General features: G+C 40.5%; 1 non-coding gene across 1 annotated transcript; it reads left to right on the top strand.

The window, feature by feature from the left end:
• Nucleotides 1-431: 431 nt before the first annotated feature.
• LOC141687615 (small nucleolar RNA R71) lies at nt 432-538 on the top strand. Its single transcript, XR_012561106.1, has one exon. It is a non-coding gene; the product is annotated as a small nucleolar RNA R71 (small nucleolar RNA).
• The last annotated feature ends 18,675 nt before the right edge of the window (nt 539-19,213 follow it).

The raw sequence follows: 19,213 nt of genomic DNA, 5'->3' as shown, positions 1-19,213 counted from the left end.
TAGGATGATTCCGGTTGTCAAGATAATAAGTGGCAGGAACTGGCTGTTGCGATCTCTGAAAGTTGCTCACAAACTGAGCTGAGTCACTAGATATAGCGCATTGCTCTGTCGCATGCGGACCTGCACACAGCTCACAAACACTGGTTATCTATTTAACACCATAGTTAGCCAGAGAATCAATCTTCATAGATAACGCCTTCAGTTGAGTAGTGATAGTCATAGCTGTATCCACTTCAAGAACTCCTGCTACCTTGCCCTGTGGAAATTTCTGGGTTGGATACTGATATTCATTAGCAGCCATCAGTTCAATTAGATCATAAACTTCCTCATAGCTCTTCGCCCATAAAGCTCCACCTGTTGCTGTATCGAGCATGGGTCTGGACTATGCTCCCAACCCATTGTAAAAACAATTGATGATCATCCAATCAGGCATTCCATGATGAGGACACTTCCTAAGTATCTCCTTGTAGTGCTCCCAAGCTTCATATAAAGATTCTCCTGATTGTTGCACAAATTGAGTAAGAGCATTCCTTATTGCAGTTGTCTTCGCCATAGGGAAGAATTTAGTAAGAAACTTCTGAGCAAGATCTTCCCAAGTAGTAATCGAACCAGCTGGTAGAGAGTGTAACCAGCTCTTAGCCTTGTCCCTCAGAGAGAATGGGAACAGTCTCAGCTTCACAGTATCTTCAGAAACACCGTTGAACTTGAAGGTGTCGCAGATCTCAATGAAATCCCTAATGTGGATATTAGGATCTTCCGTTAAAGAACCCCCAAACTGGATTGAATTTTGCGCCCATTGAATTATGCCAGGCTTTATCTCAAAGGTATTAGCTGCAATAGCTGGCCTGCCAATGCTAGATTGAATATCGTTGATCTTGGGTTGAGAGAACTCCATCAAGGCTCTCGTTCGTGCTGCTGGATCTCCCATTGTAATGAGTACCTGAAACACAAACAAATAAACCGTGAAAGTAAAAGAATCCGAGTCAGTGAACTTTAACGACCACTGATGACAAGCACATAAACTAAAAATTAACGAGTCCCCGGCAGCGGCGCCAAAAACTTGTTAGGGCGAAAATACGCGCTAATATTCACGCAAGTATACGCGTTCGCAAGTAGTTTAAGATATAAATCAGATTCGTTCCCATTGAGACTGGTTTAGGTTAAGTTCAATTTATGCACCTATGCAACACTGTATGGTTATCGCTCAATGCTATGACAAATAACAAATTGGGTTTTTATTAAACTAAGAGATTATACTAACAACTATAACTAAGAGAACAAGAATGGTTGAATTAATATATATGACAAACATGGGATTCTAACTTCATCACTACTTCATTCAAAGTCATTGTTCTTAACCTTAGCATGTAATGGTGATGAGACTAATCAGATAACACGAAACTGATAAACGCCAACTTTCGTTGTACGAGTACCATTCTACCAGACATCCACAAAAGAGATAGAATCTGAATAGGCACCAATTATATTGAGACCCTATATGTCTATAGAATTTGACAACATAACGGTTTAAGCACAAGTTATCTATCTTGATTACATAGGGCAAGTAAAACGGTTAGAGTTACCTACGAATCATGCATACACATACAAGAACCTATGCTAGCATGGCAAGTTCTAAACCTCTATATTCACTGTCGCTTTAATAGAGATTAACACGCTATCTTATATGTTAGCTACGCACATAAGACGAATAAGCACAACCAATACTAGGATATCAATCAATCACCACACACCAAGATATCAAAACAAATTAATTATTGAAATCCATAAGTAAATCCGCTAGAACCCCATGACAACGATTAGCCCATAATTGAACTCATCGTCACCATGGGTTCCAATGAATGCATGGTATAAAACAAGGTCTTAATAAACTGAATAATGATTAAAGTACGAATAAACGAGAACTAGGTTCAACAAGAACGAAAATGAGCATCCAGAGTTACAACTAATTCAAAGAATCACAAGTTGAAAATAAGATCTTCTTTTTCGGAGTTGTTCTGTGCTTCTAGGTCTTCTCCTTGGTATCCCAATCTTCCCGGATAATGAAAACCCTTTTTTTAAGTATATACACTCCCCTAGTGGACCTGGACCCTTAAAATCGTCAAATTCCACTCAAAAAAGGTTTTTTCAACGAAATCAGCGACCAGCCGCACCTTAGGCGGCCGCTCAGCTCTCCTGGGCGGCCGCTCAGCTCTCCTAGGCGGGCGCTCAGCTCCTGGGCGGGCGCTCAGCTCCTGTCTGGAAAAATTTCTGATGAATCTTTTTTTAGCCATAACTTGAGTTCTACTCGTCAGAATTAGGCGATTCAACTGCCCACGCGAAGCTATTGAGATTCTCTACAACTTGAAAATGGCCTTGGCTTCCAATTCTGATCACTTTTTATCATATTTCCTTTAAAAGCTCTTTTCTTTATATAACTGATATCTGAAATGTAATAACACAATAACACATCAAAATACCAACAACTTGAGTCCAAAACACCAATGTAAGCTTGTAATAAAGCGTTCCAAGTGGATATAAAATCCACTTATCATTTGCTTGGAAGTATCACAGTTAACAATGTTGTTGTACATCACATTGTCAAGTGACTCAATCAATATCAATTGCAAGCTGCTATCCAGGGAGACTTTTTCCTTTTCAGGATCAGAATTCTCAGCTGGATCTTTAGGAGCATAATGAGCTGATAATGTCTCCATCTGTAGATTCCTCAACTCTTACCATAGGAATGAAGGGTCCATTCTTGAGGATCTGAATGTGGATTGGATTGGCCATCCTGATAAACATCATTATTTTTTTCCAAAGAGTGTAGTTAGCTTTGTCAAAGGTAGGAATTTTGATGCTACTGATTTTCTTTGTATTCATTCTTCCAAGATCTTGAATCTGTTTACTTTCAGATTTTGCTCTAATACCACTTGTTAGGTAATGAATCACACACAGAGGGGGGTGAATGTGTTTTTTTGATTTTAGGCTTTACTTGAAAGTTAATTGTTGAACAAAGTAAATTAAATCTTGTATAGAAAAGTTTTCATGCAGAATCTAAACTTGCAGAAAATAAAGAACACAGATCTTCAAAACTCACTTAATTTTATATTAAAAATTAAGACTATTTTTCTACAAAATTTCTAAGCTCTTTGATGTTAAAAAGTTCAGCTTCTTCTTGAGAGTGATACAAGAGATTTGATCTAAATTATTACAACTAACTAAAGGACCAGTATTAACTTTATAACTCAGTTAACTGCTGGTTTACACAATGGATAATAAACATGCTATTAGCTTTTCTAAAATATCACTTGTCATTTCTATTTATAGAAAAACAAAGCTTCCATTTCTGGATTAGCATATCTTTAGCATCCCGTGTTCACTTAAATCTTCCTCTATCAGTTAATCTTTGCCATTGATCTTGCATACTCTTCAAGCTGCTTTTTGTAGACTTGTCAATCCAGCTGTTGGATTATTTGTTGATTGTTTATCTTGGATATCGAACTGATTTGCAATTCTGTACTTTGAGACTGTACCTCGAGATCTCCAGTTCAAATTAATAGAACACTTGACATCTCGATAAGTACATAGGCTTATCGAGATCTCTAGTACTCCATATTAAGTTTGGCTTGTAGAGGTCTTCAGCTTGTCGAGATCTCTAGTCTTCACATCTTCACTTTGACTTATCGATAACTCAGAGTTCTCTACTGAATGTAGACTTGTCGATAACTCTAAGTTTTCTAGTGAAGGAATGACTTGTCAATATCTCCAATCTTCATTTCTTTAATTTTGCTTATCGATATCTTCCTGAGTTCTCTAGTAGCTTTCTTGACTTCTCTACTCTGAATTCATTCATTTTTTCTATCCCGGTGGATATTGCTCATCCGTCGAGTAGTGATTGTATCCCGACGGATGTGCCTAACAGCAGTCATCCGTCGGCTAGCCAAACTACTATCTTGATGGATGTTCCTCATCTGTCGGTACTCTCTGCAACTTGAATGACTTCTCGATAAGTCATTCTGGAGTTCTCGAATGACTTCTCTATAACATTAAATTTGTCACTTGTAGAGATCTTGACTTAGAGTATTTTTCTCCAAACATATTTATTTAACTCCAAGCTTCTTCAAAATTATTCTGAGGCATGATCTTCTTGATCTTCTTCCAGATAGAATCCTTAGGCTTGATACTGTCTTAGAAAAAAGACTTCCGTCTGCTCCTTTGCATTTTAACAGACTGTAAAGCATAATGTAATGTAACATGTAATCGAGGATTTATAACTCAACATGAAAACAGAAACAGATAAACAATATTAAACTGTGAAGCACATGATCCCTTCAGATGAAGACAAGATAAACACAAAGAACCAAATGATGTGATTGATTCATTAAGTCCTTTAATAGATCATGGGAAGAAGTTTATTATTATGTTCAAGCAACCATGAAGAATACGACATCAAAGGGCTTTAGACATCAGTTGCATGTATGGATTTCAAGTGTTAACAGATCATGGGTTCAGTGAAAGAAGCAATGGATAAACATCAGTCTGTATCAACTCAGGAACACAAGATAAATTGAATTAGGATCCTCACAATGCTAGCTGTTTGTGAACCAGACCAATGCACCAAACATCAGCATTCAAGAAAGTATTTTGATTCAATTAACAGAAGAAAAATTATTGAAACATTGAAGAATGGTTTGACACAGAGCCAAAGTATTCTAAGTCATGACAGCTCTCTCTACCAGCTGTAACCACAGAGAAATTACTCTAAGGCAACTCTGTCGCCATAGAGTTATCGCCACAGAAGGTGTAACCACAGATAAATTACTCTAAGGTAACTCTGTCGCCACAGAAGCTGTAACCACAGAATTGTTCAAAGCAACTCTGTCGCCATAGAGTTGTTGCCACAGATCTTGTCGCCACAGATCTTGTCGCCACAGAGGAAGCACAGGGGAAAGCTTGTCGCCACAGAGCTGTCGCCATAGATGAGTAATTCACAGAATTGCATGCAGCAAAATTAATGTATTGTGTGGAAAATAATTGTCCACCTGTCCATTGAATTTTGAAAGACTACAAAGCATCAATTGAATGTAATTTATTCAGTTAGTTATCTTTAGCAAACACCAGAAAGTTTACGAGAGCTCCATTAAAATTTCACATTTATTATCCTTGTAAACATATTGTTATGCTGCTGAATTTATTGTAGTTAATCAATACTTTGATTAGATTGTAGCAACCTCAAGGTTTATATTAATAAAACAATATATTCCTCAAATTGTTTTGTGTTGTTTTTGATTCCGCATTTTAACGAAGAACTTGAAACGAATCGCAAAAGATTGTAGGTATCGTATTCAACCCCCCTTCTATAATACTTTGGGACTAATAATTGGTATCAGAGCTTGTTGATTGACATACAAATCAAGATCTGGAGAAAGGAACAAGTTCTTGAAAAATTCTTGAATTTTTTAATTTTCAAAAATTCTCACTTGAAATTTTTGAATTTTAAATAAATTAATTCCGCCAAGATAATGAATAACCAAAGAATTGGAAGTATAAAGGTTCCCCCATTTGACAGAGACAATTACAATCTATGGAAGAAAAAGATGATGTTGTTTATGAAAGCTTCGAATCCACTTTACATTGGGATATTACTGAATGGACTTTATGTTCCGATGAAAGTAATTGCTGAATCCACAACCATAACTGGTGTGAGAATTCCTTCCTCATCCACTCCCAGGGTCCGTCTAAATATACGGAAACCGAAAAGAAGTTGATAAATCTGGACACAAACCTTCAACTTATAATTGTGGAATTGACCGATAATGATATGAGCCATCAACTTCTAGAAAGTAATAGTACAAAAGATATGTGGGACACCATTGAGCTTTTGATGGAAGGAACAAAGGAAGTCAAAGAAAACAGGATGGATATTCTGACGACTCAGTATGAGGCATTCAAACTTCAACCCGGAGAAGCATTGTCTTCACTCTTTGAGAGATATACAAGACTGTTAAGTGAATTAAAGCTGCAAGGAAAAGTCTATCCCATGCGAGAGTCTAACAGAAAGTTTATGCTGAAGCTCCCAGTTCGCCTGGAATAAAAGAACACATTAATCAGGGAAAAAGCAGATTTTATCACTATGTCCCTGGATGTGATCTATGGTAAGTTAAGAACACATGAGCTGGAGCAAGAGTAAAGAGCCATTATATATGGACCTGGTTCTATTGACAGTAAGAGTGCGGCACTTGCAAAAACCACTGCACTTGTAGTTCATGAACCAGAATCTCAAGAAAATAAGGTTGCACCCTCCTCAATAATTAAAGAAATTGTCGTAGCTAAAATTATTGATGGTGAGCTAGAGGATGAAAATGAGTTCTATACTCAAGAGGAACTTGAACAGTTGGAGGACAAATCTATGGCATACATGGCTGCAAAATTTAGTCATGTTAGATTCAGAAAAAAGCCCAACTACAAACTAAGGGGTTCATCAGGTAGATTTCAGAAAGGAAGCTACTCGTCAGGGTCAAGCTCCAGAGGAGGCTACAAGTCAAGTTGGATTGACAAGAGCAAAACCAGACCCAATAGTCAACCCTAAGACTGGTGAGAGTGCTAAGGTTAATACTAAGAAGAACAGGAATGGCAAGGTAGGTGTTAATAAGAAATCTGATTTTACATCTTCCTCATCTGCATCTAGGAAGCTTTGTAATAATTGCAATTCTGCTGCACATCTTACATATGAATGCACTAAAAGTAAAGTAGAATCTGTTGCAACTTCCAGTATGCCTGCCATGCCTAACGTGCTTAGTTTTCATGTACCTTGTGGTATAGTTGGATGTATGCCATGTGCATTTGTTACCATGTCTGAATATTTTAAAGCTTTTCATGCAACTGCTAGCACTTGCATCAACACTAAGACAAGCATGAGTAATTAGCACACACAAGACAAGACCGCTACTCCTATCTCTAAGTCTGATAATACTGTTGAGACTAACACTGAGAAGAAGCCAGTCAAAGTGAAAGCTAAGCATGTTAATTTTTCAATTATTGATTCTGTTTCTACCCCTAAACCTTCGGGACCCAAGAAAGCTTGGGTACCAAAGTCTTCTTAATCAATCTGTGTTTACAGGGTAAGGTAAGAAAAGAAAAGATCACGTGGATTCTAGACAGTGGGTGTTCTAGGCACATGACAGGAGAAAAGTCCCTGCTCACATGTGTGGTTGAGAAAGCTGGCCCTATAGTTACTGATAGGGATAAATAAATCCTGATTGTATAATTAAATATTGTAAGGTGTAGGGCTGCTAGGCCCAATAAGAAGATGTATGACATTCAGACCAAGAAGGTCAACACATTGATCAGGCCTGATGGACCAGATCAGGCCTGATGGAACAAAGAAGGCCCAAAAGCCCTGATTATTTATTAATTTAATAATTAATAAATAAAGGAGGAAAACAGCTATTAAGATAAGTCCTAGTGGGGATATAAATCCTTGTAGATTGGCCTCAAGGGGACCTAAAAGGATAAGGAATCAGTTTCCTACTATCTAGGACTCCAAAGTCCATTCTAATTATGAGACTTGCCCACCAAGTCTCCTATACCAAGTCCAATTCAAGGACTCTCAACATCTATATAAGGGGTCTCGCCCCACAACTCAGAACTACGTTTTTTGGCTTGATTCTCTAATTTACAAAGATACGTAGGCACCTCGTAAAGGCAGAATTAAGCTATGAAACACGAGAGCAGCCATTAAAGGCCTTGAGCTCCCGAATCTTAGTAATAAATACAGCAAATAATAACCTTAGTTTTTTATCCATAACATTTGGCGCCGTCTGTGGGAAGTGAACAACAACCATGGCGAGAACACGGAGAACAACTAGCGCTCTGGAGGAGGGAACACCATCAGGGACAACTCAGGTGATTTCGTCAACCGTAGAGATTCTTCTCCACTCAACTTATGCATCTACTCTAGCGGAAACCCAGATAGGGGCAACTCAACCTCAGCCACAAGGGACGACTCCCCCGACTATTCAAGGTACGAATCCTCAAGTTTAACAAGTACAAATACCTGTGAATTCTCGACCCGTCAGGTATGAATATTCAACTGTTGTTACTACTAAACCCGCTTATGGGATGCCCCTTTACCCCGAGGTTGGAGGAAGTGGATATGCTGGGCGAAGTGAAGCACGAGGGCAATCGCCCCCTTATATACGAGGTTTGGCTCCTATCCCCGAGGATCGGGAATTTTCTGGTCCTTACACTGAGAGAGATTCCGAATCTTCGGATGATGAAGTGGTCCCAAGAAGGAGACGTCCAGGCAAGGAGCCGATGGCCGATGGAAGGCAACGCCCTCGAAGCACCCAAGGGGCGAATCCCCAGGAAGTGCAGGAAAGGATAAGGGCTCATGAGGCTGAGATCCAAAGGCTGAGGCGTGATTTGGAAGCTCACCAGGACACCAGACCCCAGATACCTCCTAGGGGAGAAATCCTCCTCCTGTCATAGACCTGGATGGTCCGGTACGAAGAATGGCTGTCTTCCCAAGAACTGATCCAAACAATCTCCTTCCCCTTGGAGATCCTGATGATCCAACTCCACCCTTCACAGAAGAAATAATGAATGCCCATATCTCAAGGAAATTCAAGATGCCCACTATCAAAGCCTATGATGGCACCGGAGACCCCGCTAACCATGTCAGGACATTCTCTAATGCACTGCTGCTGCAACCCGTGAATGACGCTATTAAGTGCCGGGCCTTCCCTCAAACCCTGTCGGGTATGGCTCAAAGATGGTACAGTCGCTTACCCCCAAACTCTATTGGATCATTTAGAGAGTTAAGTCAGGCTTTTATTAAGCAATTCATCAGCGGGAGAGTCCATGAGAAAAGTTCAGCATCTCTTATGAGTATTGTACAGGGAGCTAAGGAATCCTTGAGAGATTACCTGAATCGTTTCACAAAAGAGGCTTTAAAAGTCCCGGAACTTGAGGATAAGGTAGCCATGATAGCACTGCAACAAGGAACTAGGGACGAGTTTTTCAAGATGTCCTTGGCCAAACGTCCCCCTGAAAGCATGTTGCAGCTCCAAGAGAGGGCAGGGAAGTATATCAAGGAAGAAAGTATGAGGAAGACCGTAATAAGCAATGAGCCCACTGGAGGCAAGAAGCGGAAAACTGATCTAGAATATATTGCAAAGGACAAATATCCTAGAACCGAACAAAACCCTGATTCAACCCCCAAGAAGGGAGGACCTGGGCAAAAGTTCACTGAATACGCTAAGCTGAATGCTCCTAGAAGTCATTTTTTGATGGAGATTGAGAAAGATAGAGATATTCGCTGGCCTAAGTTCTTGAAGGCTGATCCCGCCAAGCTAGATAAGAGCAAGTATTGCAGGTTTCACAAGGATGTTGGCCATGACACCGATGAGTGTAGGCAATTGAAAGATGAAATTGAGTTTTTGATTCGAAAAGGAAGATTGAACAAGTATACTGGAGATGGAGGGGACAGAAATAATAGTGGAAGGAAGAATTTTGAAGATCGTAGGAGGGACCAAGACGATCAGGGGCGGAATCCCCAACCTAGAGGGCCGGTTATAAATGCAATTTTTGGAGGACCACGACGCCCTCGAGGACCTGTGATAAACACGATCTTTGGAGGTTCGACTGCTGCTGGATTGTCCAAAAATTCAAGAAAGACATATACTAGAGAGGTTATGCATATTGTTGGAGAAGCCCCGAAGAGGGCCAGGACATAAGTAACATTGGCTTTTGATGATTCTGACCTAGAGGGCGTAAAGTTTCCTCATGACGACCCGTTGGTCATAACACCAATAATAGGAAATAGCCCGGTTAAGAGGGTTCTTGTGGATAATGGTGCTTTTGTGGATATATTGCTCCACGACGCCTTTCTAAGGATGGGGTATAACGATTTCCAGTTGACACCAACCGACATGCCGATATATGGATTTGCTGGAGTAGAATGTCCTGTGGAAGGAATAATCAAACTGCCAACCACCATAGGTACGGAACCAAGACAAGCAACGCAGATGTTGGATTTCGTGGTAGTAAAGGCTAGTTCAACTTATAATGTTATCATGGGGAGAACAGGGATACATGCCTTTAAGGCAGTCCCCTCTTCCTACCATTCAGTTATGAAGTTTCCCACCCGAAACGGGATTGGAGAAGAGAAAGGAGATCAAAAAATTGCTAGAAGCTGTTATGTGGCCTCTTTGAGGGCAGATGGAGTCGGGGGGCAGGTTCTTCCTATTGAAGATATGGATGTCCGAGAAAATGACGAGAAGAGAGGAAAGCCAGCAGAAGACTTGGTTTCGGTTCCTTTAGACCCCGAGAATCCTGAGAGGATACTTTTATTGGAGCCACACTAGAGGAGCCCCTTAGAGGGAAGTTAGTGAAATTTTTGTAAGAAAATAGTGATGTATTTGCATGGTCAGCAGCTGATATGCCAGGCATAGACCCGGAGTTGATTACTCACAAGCTAAACGTGGATCCAAGCCGAAAGACAGTGAAACAAAAGAAAAGAAATTTTGCCCCGGAAAGACAAGAGGCTGTAAAACAGGAAGTAGAGAAGCTCCTAGAGGCTGGTTTCATTGAGGAGATTCAATTTCCGGAGTGGTTAGCAAACCCTGTAATGGTAAAGAAGGCTAATGGAAAGTGGAGGATGTGTATAGACTTCACTGATCTGAATGATGCATGCCCTAAAGACTGTTTTCCATTGCCAAGGATTGATACTTTGATTGATGCCACTGCTGGGCATGAGATGCTGAGTTTCATGGATGGATTTAGCGGATATAATCAGATTAAGATGCACAAGGATGACATTCCAAAGGTATCATTTATCACTGACTTTGGTGTTTATTGTTATCTTGTTATGGCGTTTGGTCTTAAGAATGCGGGAGCCACCTATCAAAGGTTGGTAAATAAAATTTTTAAGGATCTTATTGGTAAGACTATGGAAGTCTATGTTGATGACATGTTAGTCAAGAGTCTAGTAAAGACTGATCATATAACCCATTTGAGGGAAGCTTTTGAGATCCTGAGGTACCACAAGATGATGTTGAATCCTACGAAGTGCGCTTTCGGAGTAGGATCTGGAAAATTCTTGGGATTAATGGTCTCAAAGAGAGGAATTGAGGCTAACCCCGATAAAATAAAGGCAATCCTGGACATGGAACCACCAAAAACTGTCAAGGATGTTCAGAAGCTCACAGGAAGGGTCGCTGCGCTAGGACGATTCATCTCCAAATCAGGAGACAAGTGCTTATCATTCTTCAAGTCACTAAAGAATATCAAAAACTTTGTATGGAATGAGGAAAGCCAGAAGGCATTCGAAGAATTAAAGAAGTATATGGCTCAGGCCCCGTTGTTGGCCAAACCATCTTTGAATGAAGTTTTATTCTTATACTTGGCCGTTTCAGAGAGCGCCTTGAGCGCGGTGTTGGTTAAGGAGGAGCTAAAAGTCCAGAAACCCGTATATTATGTCAGCAAAATTCTGCATGGTGCTGAATTGAATTATTCAACTATTGAGAAATTTGCTCTAGCCTTGGTAATGGCTTCGAGAAAACTGCGTCCTTACTTTCAGGCTCATCAGATTGAGGTGCTAACGAATCAACCACTGAGAAATATCATTCACAGTCCCAAGGCAAGTGGGAGATTGATTAAGTGGGCAATAGAGTTGGGAGAGTTCGATCTCAAGTATAAGCCACGTACGGCCATAAAAGCCCATGCACTAGCTGACTTCGTGGTGGAATGTACCATACCCAACCAAGAAGTCGGGGGGCAGGAAGATACCATACCTCAAGACAAGGGAGTCGATAATGGGGACAGAGAGAAGGATGATAAGGAGAAAGAATATTGGGTTCTCTATTTTGATGGAGCATCAAAAACAAATTCCAGTGGAGCAGGGTTGGTTTTGCAAAGCCCTGATGGATTCTTAATTGAGTATGCTATAAAGCTAGACTTCCCAACCACAAATAATGAGGCAGAGTATGAAGCCCTGATTGCTGGCCTTGGTCTAGCTGGGACACTTAGAGTCAAAAACTTAAAGGTCCGTGGAGTCTCGAAGCTGATCATATCCCATGTAAAGGGAGAATTTGAGGCAAGGGATGATACGATGGCTAAGTATGTCCGCCTAGTAAGGGCTGTGATGACCCAATTTAATGAATGCCATATTGAACACATTCCAAGAGAAGAAAATGCTAAGGCAGATGCGCTATCAAAGTTTGCTTCATCTGAGATAGAAGAAAGTTTGGGAAGTGTGTACTTCCGTGTTTTGAAGACACGAAGCATAGATGTTAAGCTTGTGGCTCCCATAGGCCTGGGGACGTCATGGATTGATCCTATTAAGGCTCACATTCAAACCGGTTGGTTGCCAAGTGATGCAACTGAAGTACGGAAGTTAACTGTTCGAGCACTAAGGTACTCTTTGATAGATGGGATTCTTTATAAAAGATCTTTCGTGGTTCCCTACTTGAGGTGTCTCAGGCCCGATGAGGCACGCTTGGCTCTTAAAGAAGTGCATGAAGGTATTTGTGGACAACACTTGGGGGCAGGGCCTTGGCTCATAAGATAACTCATCTAGGCTTTTATTGGCCGGAAATGATGGCTGATACCAAAGAATATGTGAAGAAGTGCGACCGCTGTCAGAAGCATGCACCTGTTGTTAGACAACCTCCCGAGATGCTGACATCTATCAACTCGCCTATTCCCTTTGCTATGTGGGGGATGGATATTCTAGGGCCTTTCCCTATGGCCACGGCACAAAAGAAGTTCCTGATTATAGCCATTGATTATTTCACTAAGTGGATTGAAGCCAAACCCTTGGCCAAAATCACAACTAAACAAGTTGCACAATTCCTGTGGGAAAACATTATGTGCCGATATGGAATTCCCCGTGTCCTAGTCACCGACAATGGAACGCAGTTTAACAACGAGGAATTCAAGAAGTATTGTGAAGAAAATGAAATTGAGTTACGGTTCACCTCCGTGGCTCACCCACAAGCCCATGGGCAAGCAGAAGTAGCAAATCGAATAATCCTGGATGGACTAAAGAAGGGGATCGAGAAGTCAAGAAATAATTGGGTGGATGAGATACTTCCCATATTGTGGGCCTATAGGACTACTTGTAGAGTCACGACAGGAGCAACTCCCTTCATGTTGGCGTATGGGGCAGAAGCAGTAGTTCCAGTGGAGATAACACATTTCTCTCCAAGGATTCAGGCTTTCAATGCTGAGGAAAATGAGGAAGGACAAAGGTTGGCTCTAGACTTAATCGATGAAGTGCGAGATGAAGCACATGCAAAGATAGTAGAGTATCAGAAGAAGGCTTCATTCTACTATAACTTAAGGGTTAAAGAAAGGTTCTTTAAACAAGGTGACCTAGTCTTGAGGAAGATAGAAGCTTCTGGGGTAGGACAGAAAGGGAAACTTGCCCCAAATTGGGAAGGGCCGTACAAAGTCAAGAGCGTTCAGGGTAGAGGAACCTACAAGCTGGAGACTATGGATGGTTTTGAAGTCCCGAGAACCTGGCACACACAGAACCTAAAGGTTTACTACGTGTAAGATAGTCGAAGTACGATTCTCACTTGTCATTGTGACAAGTAGGTTTAAAAGCACCTTGAAGCTTTGTTTGCGTAGGATATTTATTTTCTAGCTATTATTGATCAGGGTCGAACCCATATTATATAAGGTTTTAGAAAACCAGACTTGAAATTGAAGAGTTCAAAATTATTTCAACCTATGGATGTTTGAGTTGTGATAATACTTGTGTGGCCCATTAGGCCAAGTTTGAATATTAAAGTATCGGAAAAATAAAGGAGAGAGATGCGAATAAGGAAAGTAGCATATAAAATAACCCCGGAGGGTAATAAGTTTTAATACAAACAAAAGTCCAGACATAAGTTAAGGATAAAATTACAGAATAGAAAAACTACTCCTCCATGCGGGAGCCTTCATTCTCTTGCTCCTTATCAGCGCCTTCAGCATCCTTCACAGGAGAAGCGGGAGGAGAAGCAGTGTTAGGATCCAAGATGCGATCATCTGGCTGAGGGGAGTTGAAGAGGGCATCTATGCTGTCATCCGACTCAGCCTGCTCGGGACTTATAAAGTCCTTAGGGTCGACTAAGCCCGGGTGCTTCTCAGAAACTGCCTTTACGGCCGCATCCCATCCCTGAGTAAACTGTAGGGAATAAAGACCCTCATCATGAATCTCCATGAGATTCTTAAACTTGTCAGAATCCATGTAGTCATCAATGAGCTTATCCTTATCGCTCCTAAGTTTCACCAGCTCGGAATGAGCCTTAGCCAGCTCCTCTTTCTTCGTGTCCAGCTTCTTCTCCAGGACCTTGGCTCTCTCCTCCCATTTCTTCATCTCCTTCTCAAACCCATCTGAGTTACCCTTCCAGGACCTAGCCTGGTGGAGGGCCGCCTGGAAGTAGGTATTACTCTGCAAAGAAATATGTATGAGTTAGCACAAGTTCGTTGAAATACGAGAAAGTTGGGATTCAAAGAAAAAGAGAAAAAAGAAAGTTACCGCAGCTTGGGCTTGAGAACCCAGAAGCTCAATAGTCTCGATATCACTCCTCGTAACAATGTCAGTAAAGTCATGGGGAGTGATGGAATGGTACGACCAATCCTTAGCATGTTTGGTGGATCCAACCACCGTATCGCTCATCCTGAAGCCCCAGTTAGGCCTGAAGGAATGTACCTTAAGTGGAGGATCCACATCGTCCCCCAACTCGACCACCGGGACGTGGGGTTTAAGAAAAGAAGGACCGTCAGGTTTGCTCCTGGGGTCCTTGTTTAGCTTGGCCCTCTTCTGGCGGCCTGACTCCCCTTCCTTGGGCCTGTTGACATTATTGATGGCCTCGCAAGCTGAAAAAGAAAGATAGAAAGAATATTAAATTGGAGGAGAGATAAAACATTATAATTAAAGGGAAGGAAAAATGGTTATCCAATTATAAATTTACCCTTATCACTGGCCTGAGAGAGACCGACTTTCTTCAAGGAAAACTCCTCTAAGAGGGTCCAGGTGTCTGTTTTCCCATCATCTGAAATTAAGGCTTGGTAGGCCACCTCCTCCTCATCAGATAATCTGATGCTACCTGGACTCCCATCTGACACTTTGCAAAAGGGCCTACGAAAGAGTGTGGCCCAATCACCCCCAGCCCAGGTCAGCCTCACAAACTCGTCCCTCCATTTGGGGTTGTTCTCAACTATGGAATTACTATCAAATATATGAGGGATTTTGGGCCGTTGACGAATTAAAACCCAACCTGGTTGACTCATGGCGCTATTATAGAATTGGAAAACTTTCCTAAAGACAGCTACGGAAAGAGGAAAATTGTTTCTAAGACAAAGGACCATAAAACAGATAATGTTCCTCCAAGCGTTAGGAGGGAGTTGACAAGGGTTAATTTGTACATCGGCAAGCAAGCGAGGAATAAATTCATAGAATGGGAACCTAAGACCCGCGGTCAGGGCTCCTCGATAGATAAACAAAGTATCCCCCTCCCAATTACAAGTCCTATCCCCAGGGGCAGCTGGAGTGATCCTAAGGTGGGGTGGAAGTCTGTACAGGGTGTTCATGGACTCTATCCTACCATCTAACTCATGAAAGGTGTTACCATGGTTATACGAATCTAACTCAGATAGAGAGGGATATTCATCACCTCTCGAGTTAATCATATCAAGTAGGGAAGTATATGGAGATTGAATTTGAATGTTTGTACCTCTCTTAGAGACATTCATCTTCTGCAAACGAGCCAAGTCACGATCCACCATTGATATGCTTCGATTGAAGGCTTGAAACCCAGAAAAACCTGAGAAAGGTGGAGCTGCGGTGGCTGAGGACGCCGGAAATCGCCTTCTCAAAGGGAGAACTCTAGAGAGGTTTATGAGAGAAAATGAGAAATGTAAAGTGAAGTGAGGATTCTCACTTCACACTACACTTATATAGGAGAAAAGCTCAGAATACAAGGCGTTTCTAGGCCCATTTAGCCAGGCCCAACCTAAAAGCCCATCTACCGGAAATATCAGGAATAATCTAGAAGCTACTGTGGAAAATGAAGGGTCGAAAATCGACCAGAATTTTAAAATGGTTCGATCAGAGTCCTAATCGACAAAGAAAAAAATCTTAATCGATACTTCAATCGATCAAGAGGGAAGAAACCTATTAAGTTCGATCAGAGTCCTGATCGACGCCAAACAGGATCCTGATCGATACTTTATTCGAACAGAAGGAAAGAAATCCCCTAAGTTCGATCAGAGTCCTGATCGACGCCAAACAGGATCCTGATCGATACTTTATTCGAACAGAAGGAAAAAAATCCCCTAAGTTCGATCAGAGTCCTGATCGATCCCAAAAAGGATCCTGATCGATATCTCATTCGAGCAAGAAGGAAGAAAAACACTAAGATCGATCAGAGTCCTGATCGACACAATGGAGAATCCAGATCGATATTTCATTCGATCAGAACGGTAGAAAGCCACCTAGTTCGATCAGAATCCTGATCGAAATTGATCAGGAATTCTGGTCGATTAAGCCCATGTTTCAGTCGACTAGAGTGTCACTTTGAAGGCCAGTTCGATCAGAGTCCTGATCGAAATCGATCAGGAATCCTGATCGATTCCACATAGATCCTGATCGAAGATCACGTCGACCAGAATGTTAGTTCCTAAGCTAGTTCGATCAGGATCCTGATCGAAATCGGTCAGGAATCCTAATCGATTTTCTATACATCCTGATCGATTTTAAGGCAGAAAATTAGGGAAAAATCCAGAAATTAAGGATAAATCCCAGAAATTAGGGATAAATCCCAGAAAATTAGGGAAAAATCCAGAAATTAAGGATAAATCCCAAAAATTAAGGATAAATCCCAGAAAATTAGGGGAAAATCCAGAAATTAAGGATAAATTCCAGAAAATTAGGGAAAAATCGAGAAATCAAGGATAAATCCCAGAAAATCAGGGAAAAACTCAGAAATTAAGGGAAAAATCCAGAAAATTAGGGAAAAATTCCTGGAAATTAAGATAATTCCTGAATTAAAGGAAAAGTCGTTGTAAATGTGTAGGTCGCTCCACACTTTACGCAAAAACAAAACCCTGTAAGGGAATGAATAGACTTAACTTCTGCGAAACCTAATCAATGTTTCCCAAAAGTTGGGGGGCAAATGATAGGGATAAATAAATCCTGATTGTATAATTAAATATTGCAAGGTGTAGGGCTGCTAGGCCCAATAAGAAGATGTATGACATTCAGACCAAGAAGGTCAACACATTGATCAGGCCTGATGGACCAGATCAGGCCTGATGGAACAAAGAAGGCCCAAAAGCCTTGATTATTTATTAATTTCGTAATTAATAAATAAAGGAGGAAAACAACTATTAAGATAAGTCCTAGTGGGGATATAAATCCTTGTAGATTGGCCTCAAGGGGACCTAAAAGGATAAGGAATCAGTTTCCTACTATACCAAGATAAGTCCATTCTAATTATGAGACTTGCCCACCAAGTCTCCTATACCAAGTCCAATTCAAGGACTCTCAACATCTATATAAGGGGTCTCGCCCCACAACTCAGAACTACATTTTTTGGCTTGATTCTCTAATTCACAGAGATACGTAGGCATCTCGTAAAGGCAGAATTAAGCTACGAAACACGGGAGCAGCCATTAAAGGCCTTGAGCTCCCGAATCTTAGTAATAAATACAGCAAATAATAATCTTAGTTTTTTATCCATAACAGTTACCTTTGAAGATGACAGCAAAGGATTTACTAAGGGATATGGCAATTTGAAGATTGGCAATGTCATCATTGAAAACATCTCTCTTGTGGAAAATTTAAAGCATAATCTTCTGAGCATAAGTCAGTTTTGTGACAGGGGTTACAATGTTGATTTCAGAACATAAAGATGTTTGATATCTCACAGGAAAGATGGGAAGCTTGCTTTACAGGGAGTAAGGAAAGGTAATCTGTATGTAGCTGACTTGAAGTCTACATGTGATGGAGTAAGCAGATGTTTCTACAGCAAAGCTTCATCGGAACTAAGTTGGTTATGGCACAAGAAACTCTCGCACTTGAACTTCAAGACAATGAACTATCTGATCAAGAGAGAACTAGTGAGAGGACTACCATATATGGAATTTTGTCAAGAAGGACTCTGTGAAGCATGTGAAAAAGGGAAATTGAAAGGCATATGTCATAGCCTATTTATTTATTCGAGGATTTAACTCAACTCAAATAAGAATATAACAAGTAAATAGTGGATCTACCGTCAAAGAGATCTCACAAAGTAACATCTATCAAAGGATTTAGAAACAATGTTCATCTACAGACTTGAGGAATTAATTCACTGAAAGAAGTTCAAGAAATTGATCAAGCCTCAGTGTTATAAATCAAGATTGTGGATTTAATCAAGTGTCAGAGATCTTGTCAGGGTATCAGATAATTACTGGGATTTAATCTGAAGAAAATCAAGTTATTAAAGTCAAGACATGAAGAAGCGTCACAAAAGGTAGTCACTCATGAACCAGACAGTACATCGAGTGTCAACATTGAAGTGGTTGAATTGATTCATAATTTTCAGAAGATTTTCAGAAGAATGGTTGCAGTTCAAGAGTAGTATTAATTCTCTATTAATTAATTAAGTCATATAATTTAATTAAGAAAATAAATTATATCTGCAAAGATTAATTTATTGATTAATTGAATTAATTGATTAATTAATTTCGAATTAATATTATTGATTTTCAGAAGTGTAATTGAATTAAAATCAGCTTTAATTCAATAAGACAATTAAACTTGAACTGGCACGACAATCCGGATTGTCATACCGATTGTCATGCCAGGTCATTTCTAATTGTCTCACCAAAAGTTCTAGCAGGGAGGAGAATTGTCTTGCCAGTTCAGTTTGATAGTCTTGCTAGTTCAATCTTTTGTCTCACCGAAAGTCATGGTGGTTCAGTGGATTGTCTTGTCAAGCCTTGGATTGTCTCTCCAATACAATTGTTACTGCCCTTCTTTATTTTAAAAGACAGAGAACCTACAATATTGAATATTCTTCTCAACTACTCAAGAACAGACAAAGCAGCAGCTGAACTAAACATTTCATCTCTTCACTGCTGTAATTCAAGTTCATTAATTTCTAGCATTAAAGTTAAATCTAAACCACTAGAAATCATTCTCTTGTTCTTGTGTAACTATCTAGCGGATCAAAAT

This window comes from Apium graveolens, chromosome 9 (assembly GCF_009905375.1).
Source record: "Apium graveolens cultivar Ventura chromosome 9, ASM990537v1, whole genome shotgun sequence".
Classification (NCBI taxonomy): domain Eukaryota; kingdom Viridiplantae; phylum Streptophyta; class Magnoliopsida; order Apiales; family Apiaceae; genus Apium; species Apium graveolens.
This window is presented reverse-complemented; position numbering and strand designations above follow the sequence as displayed.